A 19,404-nucleotide genomic window follows, 5' to 3' on the forward strand; every position below is an offset into this window, starting at 1 on the left:
GAATTCCGCAAGTGATAACCACGAATACCATTGTCGAGGACAGGCATGGATAAAGCACCTGAGGTAAGCTTCCACGCATTGGTTCACCCGCTCAGTTTGCCCATCGGACTGAGGATGATAAGCACTACTCAAACACAGTTTGGTACCAACTAGTCGGAATAACTCTTGCCAAAGTTCACTCATAAAGATAGGATCTCTATCTGAAACGATGGAAGAAGGTAATCCATGGAGTTCATAAACTTCTGAAAAGTATAGTCTGGCCACTGTCAAAGCTGTAAAGGGATGAGCCAGTGCCAGAAAATGAGCATACTTTGAAAACTAATCCACCACTACCATGATACAGTTATACCTATGGGATATAGGTAGACCTGAAATGAAATCCATGGTTACCACCTGCCATGCATGCTCCGGTATAGGTAAGGGCAACAATAAACTAGGATATCGGCTCCTATCTGGTTTTGCCTATAAACAAACAAAACAAGTACTCACGAACTCCTTAATCTGACTTTTCATTCCAGGCCAACTGAACACGGATTTAATACATCGACAGGTAACCGGGAAACCTGAGTGACCCCCGATTGCACTGTCATGAAAAGTTGTCATCACTTTCAACTGTAATGCGGAGTCATGTCCCAGCCACACTCTGCCCTTATGTCGAATAACTCTAGCTGTCAACATGAAAGGGTCCATAGATTGTCCAGTAGCTAGAGCTATCAACAACTTCTTGGCTTGTTCATTAGATTCATACCCTTTGGTAACCTCAGCTAACCAACTTGGCACTATAGAGGAATTGGCCAGGACATGTAGCTGCATGGTTATATCATCACAGTGCAGATTTGGTCTTCTTGATAAAGCCTTAGCCACCTTGTTCTCTGCCCCTTTTTATAAACAATAGTGAAATTCAGACCCATAAGTTTGGTTAGTGCCTTTTGTTGCCAAGGTGTAGTTGCCCTCTGATCATCCAAATGAATGAGGCTCTGTTGGCCTGTTTTGATGACAAAGGCAGCATGTTGCAGATAAGGTCTCCAGTGTTCCATGGCAAACATAATAGCTAGGCATTCCTTCTCATAAGTTGACAGCCCCAGATTTTTTGGTCCCAATGCTTTACTAATGAAAGCAATCGAATGCCCCTCCTGTTGTAACACATCTCCTATTCCAACTCCGCTTGCATCAGTTTCAATAACAAACTCTTTGGTAAAATTTGGTATAGCTAAAACTGGAGCATGAATTAGTGCCTCTTTCAGTGCATCAAAAGCATGTTGGGTACTACTAGTCCACACAAAGAGTTGATCCTTTTTCAATAGGTTAGTCAAAGGTTTGCAGATGATACCGAAACCAGCCACAAATCTTCTATAATACCCAACAATACTGAGAGCACCTAGAGGGGGGTGAGTAGGTGATCCTGCGAAATTCAACACTAAATAGCCAACACTTGGTTATGAAATACTAGTACGATTAAAACCAAGTTGCTAAAGTGTGAATTCTAGAAGAAAGCCAATCACAAATAATATGGACACAAGACACAGTGACTTATCCTGTGATTCAGTCAATGCCTACTTCCATGTTGTGGTGACCTCCTTCGGTCAAGTATTGCACTCAATCCCTCTCAAGTGATCCAATGATCAACTTTGAGTACCACGGCTATCTTACTTAGTAGTCTTTCTCCCGTTTGCGAGGAATCTCCACAGATTGGAGCCTCTCGCCCTTACAAGTTTATTGCAAGAGAAGAACAGTAGTAAGTGAGGGAGAGTAACACACGCAAGACTCAAATCCGCAGCACACACACGCACACAAGCTAAGACTTGAGCTCGAAACACAGCACAAAGAGTTCACAACTCAAACGGAGCTCAAATCACTAACGCAATCGATCAAATGCGTGGAGGCGGAGTCTGGGAGTCTTAGGATGCTTAGTGAATGCTTGGTGTTCTGCTCCATGCGCCTAGGGGTCCCTTTTATAGCCCCAAGGCAGCTAGGAGCCGTTGGAGATCAACTTGGAAGGCAATTCTTGCCTTCTGTCGAGTGGTGCACCGGACAGCTATTGTAGCAGTCCGGTGTGTGATCTCTTTCCTTTTCTGGCGAAGCCGACCGTTGGATCTTCGGATCTATTGGCACACTGGACACTGTCTGATGCACACTGGACAGTCCGGTGCGATCAACCGACCGTTGGCTAAGCCATGTGTCGCCCATTGATTGCGTAGGCGACCGTTGGCCGCGAGCGCCGTTAGCTCACCGGACAGTCCGGTGCACCACCGGACAGTCCAGTGAATTTTAGCCGAGGCGCCTTCGGCTTTTCCCGAGAGCAGCTACTTCGCCGCCGGGCCAGCCTGGGCACCGGACACTGTCCGGTGCGCCACAGGCTGGTGCTGGTTTGGCTGACTTAGCCATTCTTTCTTCCATCCTTTTTCTCTTTTCTTGGTCATGTCTCAAGCACTTAGATAAACATGTTAGTAACCAAAAACAATTAACTAAGTCTAGAGACATACCTTTCTCTTTGATGTGCACTTCTCACTTAGTTAGCACATTTGAACTCAAAACAATGTGTTGGACATCTAATCACCAAAACAATTATAGAAATGTCCCAAGGGCACATTTCCCTTTCAATCTCCCCCTTTTGGTGATTTATGCCAACACATTAAAAATCAACTAAGAAGTGCAAATTTAAGACCAAATTTTTCTACCTTTAGTATTTGGCATATTTGGATCACTTTTGCCACCACTTGGTTTGTTTTTGCAAATCAAATCTTTTTTCCTATCTCTAAGTCAAACACACTTGTTTGGGCAAATAGAGAGATATTGCAAGAGTAAAATTGATCAATTGTCAAAAACTCCCCTTTTTCCATAATCAAAATTCTCCCCCATAAGGGACCAAATTTTGCAATAAGAGCCATTTGTGCAAAATACAAATTCTAACTCTACTATTTTTGAAATTCACAAGTGGTTGGTGTTGGGGTGAAGGCGAACACGCTACCCTTCGCTCTTGTATGACTTCGCCTGCCCACCGCGCAGATGGTCACATCCACAGAACGCGCCCGAACAAGCCGAAGGCGCCGACCGGACAGAGACCTGCGCGGTCCCCTTCGTGGACGGGTTGCAAGACAAAGGCTTTGTCGAAGTCTACGGGTCTCCCACGTCGTCACTGACAGGGAAATAGGGTCAAACCTTTTTCTAAATGATTTTGGTGGTTGAAATGCCCAACACAAATAATTGGACTAACTAGTTTGCTCTAGATTACATGTTCTACAGGTGCCAAAGGTTCAACACAAACTAATAAAAAGACCTAAGTTAGGGTTCAAAAAGAAAGGAGCAAAAGAAACCGAAGAGATCCCTGGTCTGGCGCACTGGACTATCCGGTGCACCAAGCGGAGCAACGGCTATCAGCGCAACGGTCGACTGTACAGTGCCCTGACACAGCTACAGTTCGCGGCAGAAGTCAGAGCAGGCGCCAGAGGCGCACCGGACAGTGAACAGTGCCTGTCTGGTGCGGCACCGGACTGTCCGGTGCCCCAAGATGTCAGAGCTCCAACGGTCAAAACCGTCAGAATCCTAACGATTGGATGATGTGGCTGGCGCACCGTACAGTGTCCGGTGGCGCACCGGACTATCCGGTGCGCCCATCGACAGCAGCCCTCCCCAACGGCTGTTTTGATGGCTGGGGCTATAAATACCCCCAACCACCACTCTTCAAGACATCCAAGCATTCACTACTCCTCATTCAATACAAGAGCAATACACAACACTCCAAGACACAAATCAAAGCCTCCGATCAAATCAAAGTCCACAATTCAACTCTAGTTTTTAAGACTTGTGAGAAGATCGACTTGTGTTCTTTTGTTGCTCTTGTTGCTTGGTTGGCTTTCTTATTTCTCTCATTCTTACTCTCAAAGCCTTGTAAGTGAAGCAAGAGACACTAATTGTGTGGTGGTCCTTGCGGGGTCTAAGTGACCCGAGAAATCAAGGAAGGAAGCTCACTTGGTCTAGGTGATCGTTTGAGAGAGGGAAAGGGTTGAAAGAGACCCGGTCTTTGTGACCACCTCAACGGGGATTAGGTCTGCAAGAACCGAACCTCGGTAAAACAAATCCCCGTGTGACTCTCTTCATTTGCTTGTGATTTGTTTTCACCCTCTCTTTCGGACTCGATTTTATTTCTAACGCTAACCCTGGCTTGTAGTTGTGCTTAAAGTTTGTAAATTTCAGTTTCCGCCTATTCACCCCCCTCTAGGCGACTTTCATCACCACCCCGGGAGGCCCACATGGGATTCGAACCATGGTAATGGGCCCCGCGAGGATAAGCGCGTTACGGGCCGTGTCTATAAAAGCCTTTACCGTAATGACTGCCTGTAACCTCCCCTCGTGGGAATATTCTGGGGATAAACCGGGTATTCGAGGGCATAAATGTCTTTGACAAGGGACATGCGGCCACTCGAGTGCCTATAAATACCCCTGTATAGTGCCCGCAACTGGGGGAGAAGAAGCTTTTGGCATTCCATACTAAACCTTATGAACACACTTTCAGTTTCCCCGTTGGATTAACCTGCCCAGACGAAAAGGTTCCCAACATTTGGCGCCCACCGTTCATGCTATGAAAAACAACCCGCGATGGCCCCCAAGCGAGCTAATTCGAAGGTTGCCCCATCCATCGACGACGCGAAGAAGGCAACACTTCTGGCGGACAAGAAAGGTAAGGCCCTCGCGGACGCCACCCCCCAAGAGGCCTTCGAAGACGACGTTGTCAACAGCAAAAGGCAGTGCGAAGACCACCCCACCCCCGAACAGCGATAAAATCTCCAGTCCTGGCAGACTTCATCGTCGACTGGACAGGACCAGCACTGCCACAAGAAGGGTCCCCATAGAAAGTTTGGACCATCCATTGTGATGGCGCATGGTGCCAGGCGGGGGCAGGCGCCGCGGCGATCATCACATCACCCGCAGGCGTCAAGTATAGATACGCATCGTGCCTTAGCTTTGCCTTATAGTCCGACAGGTGCACTAACAACATAGCAGAGTACGAAGCTGTCATCCTGGGACTTCACAAATTATGAGCACTCGGTGTCACCACATGCATAATCAGGACAGACTCCAAAGTCGTCGCCAGTCAGGTTGAGAAGGAGTACTCAGCAAAAGAGCCCGTACTCATGCAATATCTCACCGTTGTCCGCAGCCTCGAGAGACAATTCAAGGGTTTCAGACTGCAACATGTCGACCGCAACAAGAACGAAGAGGCCAACGCGTTGGCCAAGGTAGCGGCCAAGGGCGAGGCCTTGCCCTCCGACGTGTTCTACCACGTCATCGGCACGCCAGATGTCCGCAACCCCGAAGGTCTACAAATAACTCAGGACACCGAAGGCCACCGAATTGTCAACCTCATCTTGTTTGAAGACTGGCGAGCCCTAATAACACTATACCTGCAAGGCCACTATCATCCAACCGACCGCAATGAGGCCAAACGACTGAAGCATAGAAGCAGAGACTTCGCCAGGGGCGGATCTACACCCCGGGCCACCCGGGCCGTGGCTCGGGGCTTGATACATGTAACTCTATTTAAGTCTCTATTTAATACGGTATAAAATAGTTAAGATAAAATTAAGAGAATGAAATTTAGTAGATTTGGCTCGGGTCATAGAAAAATTCTGGATCCGCCCCTGGACTTCGCTATAGTCGAGGGTCAGCTATACAAAAAGGGAATCAAGCAGCCTATGCTCAAATGCATAACCAAAACTGAAGGCATAGAAATCCTCAGCGAAGTCCATAGTGGAACCTGCGGTTCACACTCCGGACCAAGAGCCCTCGTAGCCAAGGTGATCCGTCAGGGATTTTACCGACCCGTGATAATCTGCATGGCCAACTGAGTCACCAGGTCATGCGAAGCATGCCAGAAGTTCTCTCCTCGCTCAGGCAACCCTTCGCAATTCACCAAGCTCATCGCACACATGGCCACTTCGACGATGAGGGCTAGACATCGTCGGACCACAGCCCACAGCTCAAGGGAACCTCAAGTTCACCTTCGTCGCTGTTGAATATTTCACAAAGTGGATTGAGGTCAGGGCGGTCTCCACGATAACATCGAAGACCGCCCAAAAATTCTTCTAGCAAAACATCGTCTGCCGCTTCGGAGTCCCGTCCGAACTCACCATCAACAATAAATAACGAGGCAGCGCCATATAATATACCAACAAAAAACCCCCGCAAAAAACTCCATGCATCATTACCAAGTGTCGAAAAAGACCGCTACAACGGCCTTCGACATTCGACATATACGAGGTCACCGCGACAGGTAGTGTAAACTACCCTCGCGTGCGATAAATCTGTGCAAAAGCCGCCTAAGGGTGCAGCCGGACAAGCACAACAAGTGCACAACCGAAGTCTTTACTAAAAAGACATCCGCGCAAAAGCTACTTAAGGGTGCAGCCGGACAAGCACAACAAGTGCACAACCGAAGTCTTTACTAAAAAGACATCCGCGCAAAAGCCGCCTAAGGGTGCAGCCGGACAAGCACAACAAGTGCACAACCCGAAGTCTTTACTAAAAAGACATCCGTGCAAAAGTCGCCTACGGGTGCAGCCGGACAAGCGCAACAAGCGCATGATACGAAGCCTTCACTAATAGGCATCCGCGCAAAAAGCCGCCCAAGGGTGCAGCCGGATATGCACTACACGTACACCGAAGGCCAAGAATCACCCTAATGGCGAAGGGCACGTTACAATCTCCGTTGTCGCACAAAATCACCTACGGATTCAACCAAGCATGTGGCTTCGGCACTCACACATCGCCGCAGCAAGCGAAGTCCCCTTCTCATTTTACAACAAACAATATCACAGTTCACACACACAGCAAAAGGCCACCGACCACTTTGCACAAATAAATACCCACCGCATTCTGTTGCCCTCCCTCTTTATCGCGAGTCGGGGGAGGGCAGCGTTTTCACTCACTACCGCAATACAAGAGTGAGGGCAGCATAGACGCTACATTGGCTCAGCCTTCGGGATAAGGCCTGCTTCACGAAAATTAAACAACATCAACCTCAACTCCTCACCCTCAAATAGACTCCGCAGATCCCCCTCCCCAATGCATGTCCCGGTCGACGAAGACAACAAATCTCGTTGGCCATCCCGATCTAGCCGAGGGCGGGTTCGTTCCATCCCCATTCGACGACACCTATTACTACGCGACGTACCACCAACACTATGCTTTGCCACCACCATTCACCGGCGGGACTCCCCGGTCCTCGCCTCAGCCGGGGACTCGGACGCTCCACGCGCTTCCACCCGCGGCACGGACTCCGCCGTGGCCACATCCAACGCAGCAAAATAATCAAAATCCTCAACCGAAGACTCCTCCGTCCACGAAAATGGGCTCCCAAACTCACCCCCATCAGATGACCAAGACCTAGTTTCCGTACCAGACAAATTTTCATTAACAGGCATCGCACTCGTAGCCACCACAAAATTACTATCATCAGTAAGGGCTGCTTGCGCAAGCCCAGACATCGGAACCTGCGCAGCAACTGACTTTCAGTATCACAAAAATAAAGTCCTACATCCAACACCACTAAATCTATCTCGCCACCTGCGAAGGGGCAGCCGGCGCAGCTACCGCCGAGGCATCTTCACCAGCCGGCGCGGCGGCCGCCATAGGGTCCTCGCCAGCACCAGTAGCCGGCGCCGGTCGCTCCCTAATCCCTGCCCTCGCATCTTCCGCTAGGGGCTCCGTGCTGTCCAGGCCTCCAAAGTCACCGACCTCTTCATCGTTCGCCATCTACAGAAGCGACACCAAATATAAATACATATAAAAACACACAAAAAACAATCTGCACCTGCTCCATCGCCCGGTCAGACCTTTCCCGGACGGTATCACGGCCGTGAGGGCCCCACATCCTATCGTAAAGCACCCCAGCAGACCGCTTTAGCACCTCGTCTTTGACCTGGAAGATTCCGCGGTCGAAGTCCTCATCAGATCGGTTAGACTTCGAAGTGCCTGCATCCCACACGGGACAAGGCATCCGCGTCCCCTTCACAGGTGTTGAGCGAGGCGAAGGACATGAGACCCGTCACGATCACCGGAAGCAGCTCCAGATCCTCATGCAGCCATCCGAGAAAGCGAAGGCCCACCTCCTCACCGGACGCATTAAAGGGGGAGGTACGCGCACCAAGCTGCCGGTACACGTCCACGAGCAACGTGTGTGCTTGGTTGACCCCTGTGCGGGTAGAGGCCTCTGCTTTGTCCAGATAGCCACGCAGGCCCCTGTGGCTCGACTCCGCCTCAGCAACACGTTGGAGAGCAAGGTTGTCCTCGGCACGCGCGAGCTTGGCCTCGGCACGCGCAGCCTGGGCCTCCACGCAGGCCCTGTCCGCATCCTCCTTTTCCGCAGCCAGCCAGTGGGCGAGGTCCTCTTTTTCGGCCTCCACAGCCGACAGCTTCTCTGTCAGGTTGCAGCTTTTGTTCTCCGCGACTGATTTGTCTCGCACAGCCTCTGTGTGCTACGTCCGGAGACGCTCAATCCTCCCCTCGAATTGTTGCCTCTCGGCAACAAACTCCGAGGTCAGGGCCCCCGACGCGATATGCTCGGCGAAGTCAAAATTCGTAGTCATATAAGAAAAGCAAACTGCCGAAGTCAAAGATTACTCACATGCTTCAGCTGCTGCGCAACTGAGCCAGCCACGTCCTTAGCGGCGACGGACGAAGCAATTTCGCCACTGGTGCAAAACCTAGACCAGGGGTCCTGCGAAGACCTCTTCGCCCCAGCCGCCACAGCCACCGACGCAGCCGCCGCCGGCACCGGGACAATAGCCAGTTGCCCAGCCTCCGAACCTGCACCATAGTCACGTCAAACACCCAGACCCCGTTGAAAAAAAACTCACCGACAGGTCCCCGCCCTGTATGGGCATAGAAAATTACGACCCCAATCACAAGATAGTACTCCACGGAAACATCCATGGAGACCTCAGCCCCACCCACTCCTGTCTCGGTAGTACGCGGCGGGGATGGAGGCCTTCGCTCCTGTGCGGGCACGGCAGAGAGCGGCTTGCTAGGGCCGGGGGCGGCAGACTTCACGCCCAGTGGCGGCTTGCTAGAGCCAGGGGCGGTAGACTTTGCGCTTCCCCACGCCATCTTGACCTCGCGGCGCGGGTCCCCGGCCCTCGCGAATGCCCGGTGTTTCCGCCGCGCGTCTTGGCGATCCTTCTCCATCACTATCGAGACAACAACAGCAACATTCCGTCCGTAAGGAAAAATCTTCATCTCACGAGCTAATCAAGCCGTACACATGTCCTCGCTGGCCTCCTGGGGAATTGGAACATTCCTAGGCCAGCGACCCCCGGTAACCTTCAGCATTCGCACGGAAGATTCCCGGAGCTCGGGCGAAGACATCGTCTTCCCGGGAGCCACACAAGTTTCCAGTAAATCCACAGCAAAATGATCGGAAGCCCCCAACCCCTCAGCTGTTGTACCTAATTTCCTCTTCTTGACAGTCGCAGTTGGCACTGCTCCCCACGAAGTGCCTTCGTCAACCGCTGGCACCACCTTTTTCCCCGGCGGTCAGCAACATCGGCACCGTCGTCCCCCAGGTAGCCAGCATATGGCAGACTGTTTAACTCAAAGACCCGGTTCAACTGAATGTTTGAACCGTGGATATCCCAACTCCTCGGGGTCTCCTTCCTCGGAACATACTTTCCCACAACACAATCTTCACTGCCTCGGCCTCCACTTCACGCACAAATGCGGTCGAGCTCCGACCACGCAAATCCATAGCGAAGGGCCACACACCATACCCAATAAGTTCCTCAACCAAATCGCGCCCGCTAAATTCCTCTACCAACGTCGCACCAACAGGTCGCCCAGGGTCGGCATCCACCGGGGGCACACTTCGCCCAGCACCCAGCCATGTGCCAAGGGCCACACACCATACTCGATAAATTCCTCAACCAAATCACGCCCGCTACTCAAGCGGGCAGCATACCAAAGGCCCCCCATAACAATGTGAGCAAAGAACAGCCGAACGCAGGCTTGGCAGGTCTTCGACATTACCAGGTGAAACATAGAACCAGTAATCCCACCAGTTGCCCCACTTGTTCCTGGCGCAAGGGACTATCTCAACGACCTCCGCCAAAGTCTTTCCAGTCCTCGGCGTGAAGGTGCATGATCCAAATGTAGCTATCTTAGTTCATATCTTCCTCTTTTGCCAATGCAGGCAATAATTCTTGGCGAAGACCTCCATAGAAGGCTGCCTGTCGTAAGAAGTAACCGCCCAAACATACTTTGCCAGCGCAACCATGGCGTTTGGCGTCAACTGATGAATCTGCACTTCGAAGCTTTGCAACACCTCCACCACGAAGCGATGTGCTGGGAGGCGAAGACCGGCGACGAAAAAGGACTCAAAAACAACCAACTCGCCTTCAGGATCGGGGATCTCCTCTGCACCCGGCACCCTCCAGACGCCGTCAGCAAAGTACCCAAGCCGCTGCATCTCCAGCACGCGAACCAAGGAAATCCTCGAGGTGCCAAACTCTACGGTATGGCTAGGCAGCAACTCCATCACCGCGAAATCGCTCAAAGTATCCTCGGACGACGGCGCGGCCGACGATGCACTCGCAGCAGACGGAGAAGAAGGCATTGGAACGTATCATCGGCGGCGGCGCGCGGTCTGCTTGATGTGGGCCAGAATTCCGAAGTGGGAGACCAAGGAGGGCAAGCAAGCAGTTCAGGAAAGCTAGGGTTTCTACAGCGCAAGCGAAAGACGGGACCGGGTCGGCCGCTATCGCCTTTTATAGGCAGGACGCGACGCCTCGGAACACACGCAGTCCGACAGTAACACGTCCATCAACGGTCACATTTCAAAAACCCCTGCGGGACCACTTCGAGCGAGGGCAGCGTCTCCACCATCTAGCGGCGTCTTCGGCACCAGCTGACTTGGTCGAACTGGTCACTCGGAGGGCAAATGTTGGGGCGAAGGCGAACATGCTACCCTTCACTCTTGTATGACTTCGCCTGCCCACCGCGCAGATGGTCACATCCACATAACGCGCCCGAACAAGCCGAAGGCGTCGACCGGATGGAGCCCTGCGTGGTCCCCTTCGCGGACGGGTTGCAAGACAAAGGCTTTGTCGAAGTCTACGGGTCTTCCACGTCGTCACCACCCCGGAGGCCCACGTGGGATTCGGCCCATGGTAATGGGCCCCGCGAGGATAAGCGCGTTACGGGCCGTGTTTGTAAAAGCCTTTACCGTAATGACTGCATGTAACCTCCCCTTGTGGGAATATTCTAGGGATAAACCGGGTACTCGAGGGCATAAACGTCTTTGACAAGGGACAGGCGGCCACTCGAGTGCCTATAAATACCCCTGTACAGTGCCCGCAACGGGGAGGAGAAAAAGCTTTTGGCATTCCATACTAAACCTTACGAACACACTTTCTGTTTCCCTGTTGGATTAACCTGCCTAGACGGAAAGGTTCCCAACAGTTGGCTGATCCAGTTGCTTTGGCCTTAATTTCTCCCCTTTGGCATCAAACACCAAAATGGGAAAACTTTTGGCCCTTTAACCCTATTGCTTCACCAAAATGTCAAATAAGACCAAAAAGGCAATGAGAGCATTAGTATGAACTTGGAATTAAATACACGTATACAGAGTGCAGTGGAAGTCTTTTCATTGTCCAAGTTCATTTTCCCTTTCAATTGTCCTACGAGACTACTTCAAGTGACTCAAACAAACACGTTAGTCTCAAAGGAGTCAAGTTGTAGCTCATCTCCCCCTAAACATGTGCATCATTTGCATACGAACTTGTGAGGTCCGGGGATGACTTGTACAACTTGAGCACCACAAATAAAACAATAAATGAAGTAAAAGCTCAAAGTAACATGATCAAAGGCATGAAACACATGTATGCTATAGGTCAATCCAGGTTACGCGAATCTAAGACATTTATCTCACTACACAACCTGCAAAAACCTTTTCTCATCTAGAGGCTTAGTGAAGATATCAGCTAGCTGGTTCTCGGTGCTAATGTGGTAAACATCGATATCTCCTGTCGATACCCTGGAATAGGGGTACCCCTTACTAATAGTAAGAAGGCGCGGTAAACAGCGCCCGACACCACCACGTGGGCGACTCTGGGGGAAAGTGCCGGACCCTAGCATGCATGACCTGGACCTCCGAATACGACCCGGGACCTCCGCGTTGCCCTGAGTGGGACCCGGACCCCTCTAAGTGAGGTCCGGACCATCCAAGACAAGATCTCGGGACGAAGAATACCCTGGCCTAAGTCAAGGACGTACAGGGGTCCGACACAGACACTTGTTAGGGTCTTGCCAGGCGCGCCTCCGCTCCCCACTCAGGCAGGGACCCGGTGCTGCCACATGGCCTACGGCCCGTGACGTAAGCCGGCGGGCAGACTCTGACGTAAGGCCTCTGGGCCACGCGATCTCTACATTTATTGCGGAGATCGTGCGCCGCCTGTCCGCCCTGCAGACAGGCGATGTGCCGACTCGGCATTTAATGTGCCCCATCCACTCTGATGGCAGGCGACGACCAGACCACCCTACAGGCGGCGTGCCTGTCCAATCAGACAGCGGGCAGTACGCCCACACCGCTGCACGCGCGCAGCGGTCATCATGACTTGTACGATACCGAGGAACCTTCTACTGCACGCCAATCCAACTCAAGCGGCGGATGTCGAGGCACAGGGAGATAGCACAAGGTGATCGACATTAGTTGCTCCGGGTATTCCATCTGTTATATCTCTAGGCCCACATGTCGGGGTTCAGAGTCTTTTGTACACACCCCCCTTTAGCTATAAAAGGGGAGGCATGCAACGTTACAACACAAGCTCAATCTTCAGCTTCGACTCTCAAGTCTCCACAGCAATCCAACACACAGTGGAGTAGGGTGTTACGCTCCGACGGCCTGAACCACACTAAATCCTCGCGTGTTCATGTGCTTGATGTTTACTTAGCAGGACAGGCAAAACGCTTAAGCCCCTTCCTCATCTTAGGATTTAGGGCGGGTGCACTCCACCACCCGGTCGGAGAATTCCCTCTCCGACATTTGGCGCGCTAGGTAGGGGGCTAGGCATTAGGTTTTTGCTTGTTTCCTCGCTCGGCATGATGGTGCAAATCGTTGAGCACCGCGCCAAGACTTCCACGGATTTCCTGGTGGAGGAAGAAGTTGTTTCTTCCACGCCACAGGTTTCCAACCACCCAATGCCGGGCACCGCTGCTGTGCACGCTGCACGGCAGCATATAGCTGCACAGACATCTCGGACTCCATCAAGGGTGGTTCTGGGAGCATTGTCAGCAGCCATGGAGTTGCTGCGACACCCTCCAAGCTCCACAGCCTCACCAGGTGCCATGAAGCAGTGGCGGGACGACATCGACCGACTGCTCGGCATGGCGCATTCTACCTCGACCAGGTCGAGGTCACGGTTGTCTCGGCGCCAACATGAGGCGTCGGCGTCTGTGCGCTCACCCTCAGCAAGGGATGCATAGACCAACGACCTTCGGGCCGAACTCAACCGCAGGCGCGCTGGAGAGGACGCCCGGATCTCTTTGAAAAGGGCGCGTGAGCGCCGCCAAAACATTGAGGGCCGCAACCACGATCAAGACTTCGCTGCGGTAGCACCGCAGGCCCCAATGGGCACCCAGTCCCAAGCGGGTGTCCCCTTGGCCGGCGTGGGCTGCGCCGCTCTCGCTGATCATCTCTGCACGGCGTCATGGCCACCCAAGTTCCGGCCGCACCTGCCGGAAAAGTACGACGCAACATCAAACCCGTCAGAGTTCCTGCAGGTGTACGTCACCGCTATCACAGCAGCAGGTGGAAACACCGCTGTGATGGCGACATATTTTCATGTTGCCTTGTCTGGACCTGCCCAGACCTAGCTCATGAACCTCGCCCCAGGGTGAATCTACTCCTGGGAAGAGCTCTGCGTGCGGTTCGTTGCGAACTTCACAAGTGCTTACCAGCAGCACGGTGTGGAGGCCCACCTCCATGCGGTGAGGCAGGAGCCCGGGGAGACTCTCCAGACGTTCATCTCCTACTTCATTAAGGTGCGAGGTACTATACCTCGCATTTCTGATGCTTCCATCATCACGACCTTCCGACAGGGAGTACGTGGTCAAAAAATGTTGGAGAAGTTGGCCACGCATGACGTGGAGACTGTCTCCACACTCTTCGCTCTGGCCGACAAATGCGATAGAGCCGCCGAGGGCCGTGCATGGCAATCGGCCCCACAGATTGGGGCTGCCCAGTCGGGTGCCGTCTCCCAGGACGACAAAAATAAGAAGAAGAACCACGGCTATGAGAGGCCGCAGTTTGCCGCTCCGACTGTCGCAGCCGTGACTAGAGGACGGGGCGAGCGCAATAAGCGCCCCCGGCCACAGGGAGGCAACAGCGGCTCGTGCCCAGTGCATCCCAATGCTCACCACAACGCCTCGGAATGCCGTGAGATCATCAAGCTCGCGAAACGCGTCAGTGAGTGACATGAGCAGTCGTCCAAGGACGGCTCCCCGCCCCGTCGTCGGCCTGGTAAGGAGAGGGTCGACGATGGTGAAGTGGCCGCGGGGAATGAGAACTCGGGTATCAATCACCCGAGGGGGACCTCAAGGACGTCTTCACTGGAGATTCTGACTCCGGGGATGACAGTGACCGCCGCAAGAAGTTGTACGTCATGTATGGCGGGAGCTGGGAACTTACCTCCCGTAGGAACGTCAAGTCCTTACGCCGTGAGGCCCTGTCGGCAACTCCAGGGGTCCTGAAGGCTGCCCCACATTAACGATGGAGGAGCACCACCATCTCCTTCGGGGCACCCGACTACCCCAACAAACATGGCAGGGGCCGGCATACTGCCACTCATCACCGCCCCTGTCATCGCCAACATGCAACTGCACCATGTGTTGATTGACGGTGGGACAGGCCTCAACGTCATCAGCCATGCTGCGTTCAAGCAGCTGCAAATCCCGAGGCCCCGTCTGGGACCCTCACGCCCATTCTCTGGAGTGGGCCCACAGCCGGTGTATCCCCTTGGGAGCATTGCACTCCCGGTTACATTCAGAACTGAGGAGAACTTCCGCACGGAGAACGTCGTTTTCGACGTTGCGGAAGTCAACCTCCCCTTCAATGCCATCATTGGTAGGCCGACCCTGTACCGGTTCATGGCCATTGCCCATTACGGGTATTTGGTCCTCAAGATGCCATCCCCGACTGGGGTCCTCACCGTGCAAGGTGACCGTGCCGCCGCACTTGCAGTCGTAGAGAAGCTGCACGCCCTGGCGGCAGAGACTGCTCGCCTAGACGACGGAGGGAGGAATCCCTCAACCTCCGGTACCAAGGCGCCCCCAAGGCGCCAAAGGTACGACCATCCGGAGCGGATGGTGTCCCCGCCAAAGCCATCCGGCTCACTGTGGATTCCACCCAGACCACTCGCATTGCGGGTGATCTGGACTAGAAATAGGAACTCGCGCTCGTCGCTTTCCTCTAGGCAAATGCCGACGTGTTCGCATGGGAGCCATCGCAGATGCCTGGGATCCCCAGGCCGGTGAGCCAGAAGCCTCGCAGACAGTCTGTTGAGTGACAGGACTTCATTCGAGAGGAGGTCTGAAAACTGCTAGGCACTGGCTTCATCGAAGAGGTTCATCACCCAATATGGCTGGCCAACCCAGTCATCGTCCCAAAGCAAATGGGAAGCTTCGGATGTGCATCGATTACACCGGCATGAATAAGGCCTGTCCCAAGGACCCGTATCCACTACCACTGTCACACCCGGTTTTGGAAGGTAAACCGAATGCGAACCATGTACGTGCCAGGATCAGAAATTCACGTACATGGCGATTACATAAATGACTCATCATAGCACAATGCTTCGAATAACAATAAAGAGTAAGTAATAATATGAAAGACTAGAGTCATTTACATAATATAATCAAAGTACACAGAATAGAAACGTAGCCAACGTAAATTAACCCACCACAGGCAGCTGACTGGGGGAGGTCGCTAGCCTAATCCTTGAACTCATCGAAGTCCTGGAACTCCTGGAGATCCACCTCGACGCTTCTTCTTTACCTGAGCATAGATTGCACCAAAGGCAACCTGGTGTTTTGTGAAAGCAAGGGTGAGTACACATCAACGTACTCAGCAAATGTCCCGTTTGGCTGAAGTGGACTAGCTTTATGTGGGGTTAGGGTCAAAGCAGTTGCTTTTAGTTAGTCAGGTATTTATTATTAATGGAAGCCAAGTTTTATCATATAACCAACCCGTGAACCATTTCCTCATCGAGGAAACACCATTATCATCATCGAACCAGAATAATAAATAGAACCATTGTATCTCAGATCGTTTGTATCTCTAATCAAAGAGGATCCCAAGGCCGCTCATAACCGTGAGCACGGCTGATATATCAGTTTCATTACCCTCTGTAGAGGTCGCACACTTTACCCATGAGCCGTGATTCCCGTTTTTCCCGGGGATCATGACTCCCCATTGATCACTTCCTAGGTGGTCCGGCAGGGTATCACTACGTAGCTTTTACAAAGATTCCCTAGAGGTCATAGCCGCCCGTTAGGTTTCTCCAGTTTGATAAACACAGTACCTCTCCCCGCAGGAGGGTGACTAACAAAAGCAAAACGAAAGAACCTCGGCACTCAGCCTCGGCAGAGCAAGCACTGTGCCTAGACCCCATTGACGGCAAGACGGCGAAGCAACTACATGTAACACCCTGAATTTGGGGGTATAAAATTTCTTTGCTCATATTCACAAATTCAGGTGTTACTTCTCTTTTCACCTCCCTCCCCAATCTTCTCTTTCTCATTCCTATAGGAGAAGAGTGGTTATTTTATTTGTAATTATAGTCTATTAGCTCAAACTCCAAGGGAGTATGAATTGTTGCATCATGCTGGACCCTAGATTTCACTTTTGTTTGGTGCATAATTCTTAGAGAGTCTAATTTGAATTTGTGGCTTATTTGGATTTGAATCAAATAGAGAAAATAAAAAGAAAAGGGAAAACAAATACCAGAATAAAAGAAAAAGGGAAAGAAGCCCAACCCTGCCCCCCTCGGCCTTTCGGCCCAGCCGGCCCAATCCCGCGCGCGCGCCTCTCCCCCCCTCCTCTCTCTGCCCCGGCGGGCCCGCCCGTCAGCGTGCCCGTTTTCCCCGCGCCCGCTTTCCCCTCTCCCTCTGCCCGCGGGCCCCGGCTGTCAGCACCGTCCTCCCCGCGTAACCGCCGCCCGAGCTACGCGTTGTCGCGGTCTCCGCGCCCACGTCGCGCGTGGAGCTCGCAACCGCCCCGCCCCCGGCCACTTGAGCCCAGAACCCCGCTCGCCCTCTCTCCCTCCCTCATTTGCGCACCAGCAGACCCCTCTCTCACCTCCCCCGTGCTGCGCACACGCCAGAGCACCGCCGCCATTAACCGCCTCCGTCCCGAGCCCGTTTCCCCGTCGCCGTTGGAGCTCCGCCGTGCCCCCTGCCACGGTGAGCTTCGCCTCGGCGTCCGCAACCCGGGACACGCCCCAATTCCTCTTCCCCCTCCCTATTTCCCTCTGCCCGAGCTCACCCGCCGTCCTCCGTGCAGCCGCGGAGGTCCGCCACCGTCGACCCGGGCCGCCGTCGCGCCATTGCCGCCACCGAGGAGTCCCCGGAGTCCGCCTTGAGGTAAGGAACCTCTCCCGCCCCCTCCCGACCTTTGTATTGCCTCCTGTCGCGTTCAATTGCTCGCCGGAGCCCTTTTGCGCCGCCGCCGAGCCGCTTCGCCGTGGACCGCCCCCCTCCGGTGCCCCTGCCCCGACCTAGCCCCCACCAGAAGACTCCCCGCGCCTTCCCCAACCTCTCCGGCCGTCCAGGTCGCCCCAAAGACCCGCAGGGCCCCCGCGCCCCTCGTCTCCGGCGAGTTCTCCGCCGCGGGGACGAGCGCCGCCGCCTCTGCTAGCCATAGGAGAGGCCAAGGCCGGCCACCTGATCCCCGCCGCCCATCCCAGATCGGGCGGTCCCGTTTCAATTAGGCTGAGCCCAACCCTAGCCGTTCGCCTGAGATCCAACGGCCTAGGGCCGTTTCCCCACACCCCGCGCTGCCCGCCTGGCCCCGCCTGTCAGCCCGCCGCCCCGCGCTGCCCGCCTGGCCCCGCCTGTCAGCCCGCCGCCCGCGCTGCCCGCCCGGCCCCGCCTGTCAGTCGCTCAGGCCGCCGCGCGCTCGCGCGCCCGCCCGCAGATCTAATCCTGCGCGTTGATCTGAGATCCGACGGCCGTAGGAGCCCGATACCCCTTCGCCCGCGTGTTTTCTTAAAGAGACCCCCGGTTTTCTGAAATTTAACCCGCCGTCCCTGGATTCTCACAGTTAGGTCCTCGGACCTTTTATTTAATTCAAAATAAGTATTTAGGGTATATTTTTAACCCCTAAACTTGTAAATTCATAACTTTGTCATATGAACTCCAAATTAGGTGCTTCAAATTGCAAAATGCTCATAGTATTTTTGTCTATCTATTTAAACAATGTTTCCCTGCTGTTTCCATGTCCCAATTAATAGTTGATCATTAGGATAGGATTAAGGTTATTGGAGCCCTATTTGAGATAAATAGAAGATGGTAGACTTTAATAAAAGTTAGAGCACCTAAGTTTATGGACTTAAACACCCAAGTTCAGGGACTTAAAACCATGTAATGATTTAATCCCACCACTGACTTAAACCTGATTAGTGGATAATGAATCACTTGAATAGTCCTCTACCCTAGACCTAGGGAATACCAGAGTACCAATCCTTTTCTATTATGAACTTGTGATCTCTCTGCTGCACATGTTTGGTATATTGCTTTTGTTTGCTATTTCCCAAGTGCATAGTGTGAATGATTACTTTACGTAGACAACGAGCAGTCCGTGTTTCCTGAGGAAGTTGCAGAGGAAGTCCCTGATCAGCAGTTTGGTGAAGGCAAGTGTCCTCTGACCCATCATGTCCCATTTACTTTATAATACATTGTCCCGCATATTATGAACAACCTAAGGATTGACTAGCTTTATATTTACCTTATCCTTGATTACCCTTTGGGTTACCATGGTTAGCATTTTGCTATTGCCTTAACTTAATCAATGAACATGATGTGACTATTTATGATACGATACTGTTATCCTGATTATGTTGATGATGTACTTGTGGTATTTAGGGGACTCGGGCTGTTTCCCGAGTACCTCTCCGTAAGGACCTGTTCGTTGAGAGACCACCCGGGATAACAGTGCAACCATGAGGGTGAAATGGGATGCCCTTAGCTAATTAATTAGAGGAACTAGAGGTGTAGTTGCTTCGCCGTCGTGCCGTTAATGGGGTCCAGGCATAGTGCTTGCTCTGCCGAGGCTGAGTGCCGAGGTTCTTTCGTTTTGCTTTTGTTAGTCACTCTCCTGCGGGGAGGGGTACTGTGTTTATCAAAATGGAGAAACCTAAC

The sequence above is a fragment of the Zea mays genome, chromosome 5 (genome assembly GCF_902167145.1).
Source record: "Zea mays cultivar B73 chromosome 5, Zm-B73-REFERENCE-NAM-5.0, whole genome shotgun sequence".
In the NCBI taxonomy this organism is placed as follows: Eukaryota; Viridiplantae; Streptophyta; class Magnoliopsida; order Poales; family Poaceae; genus Zea; species Zea mays.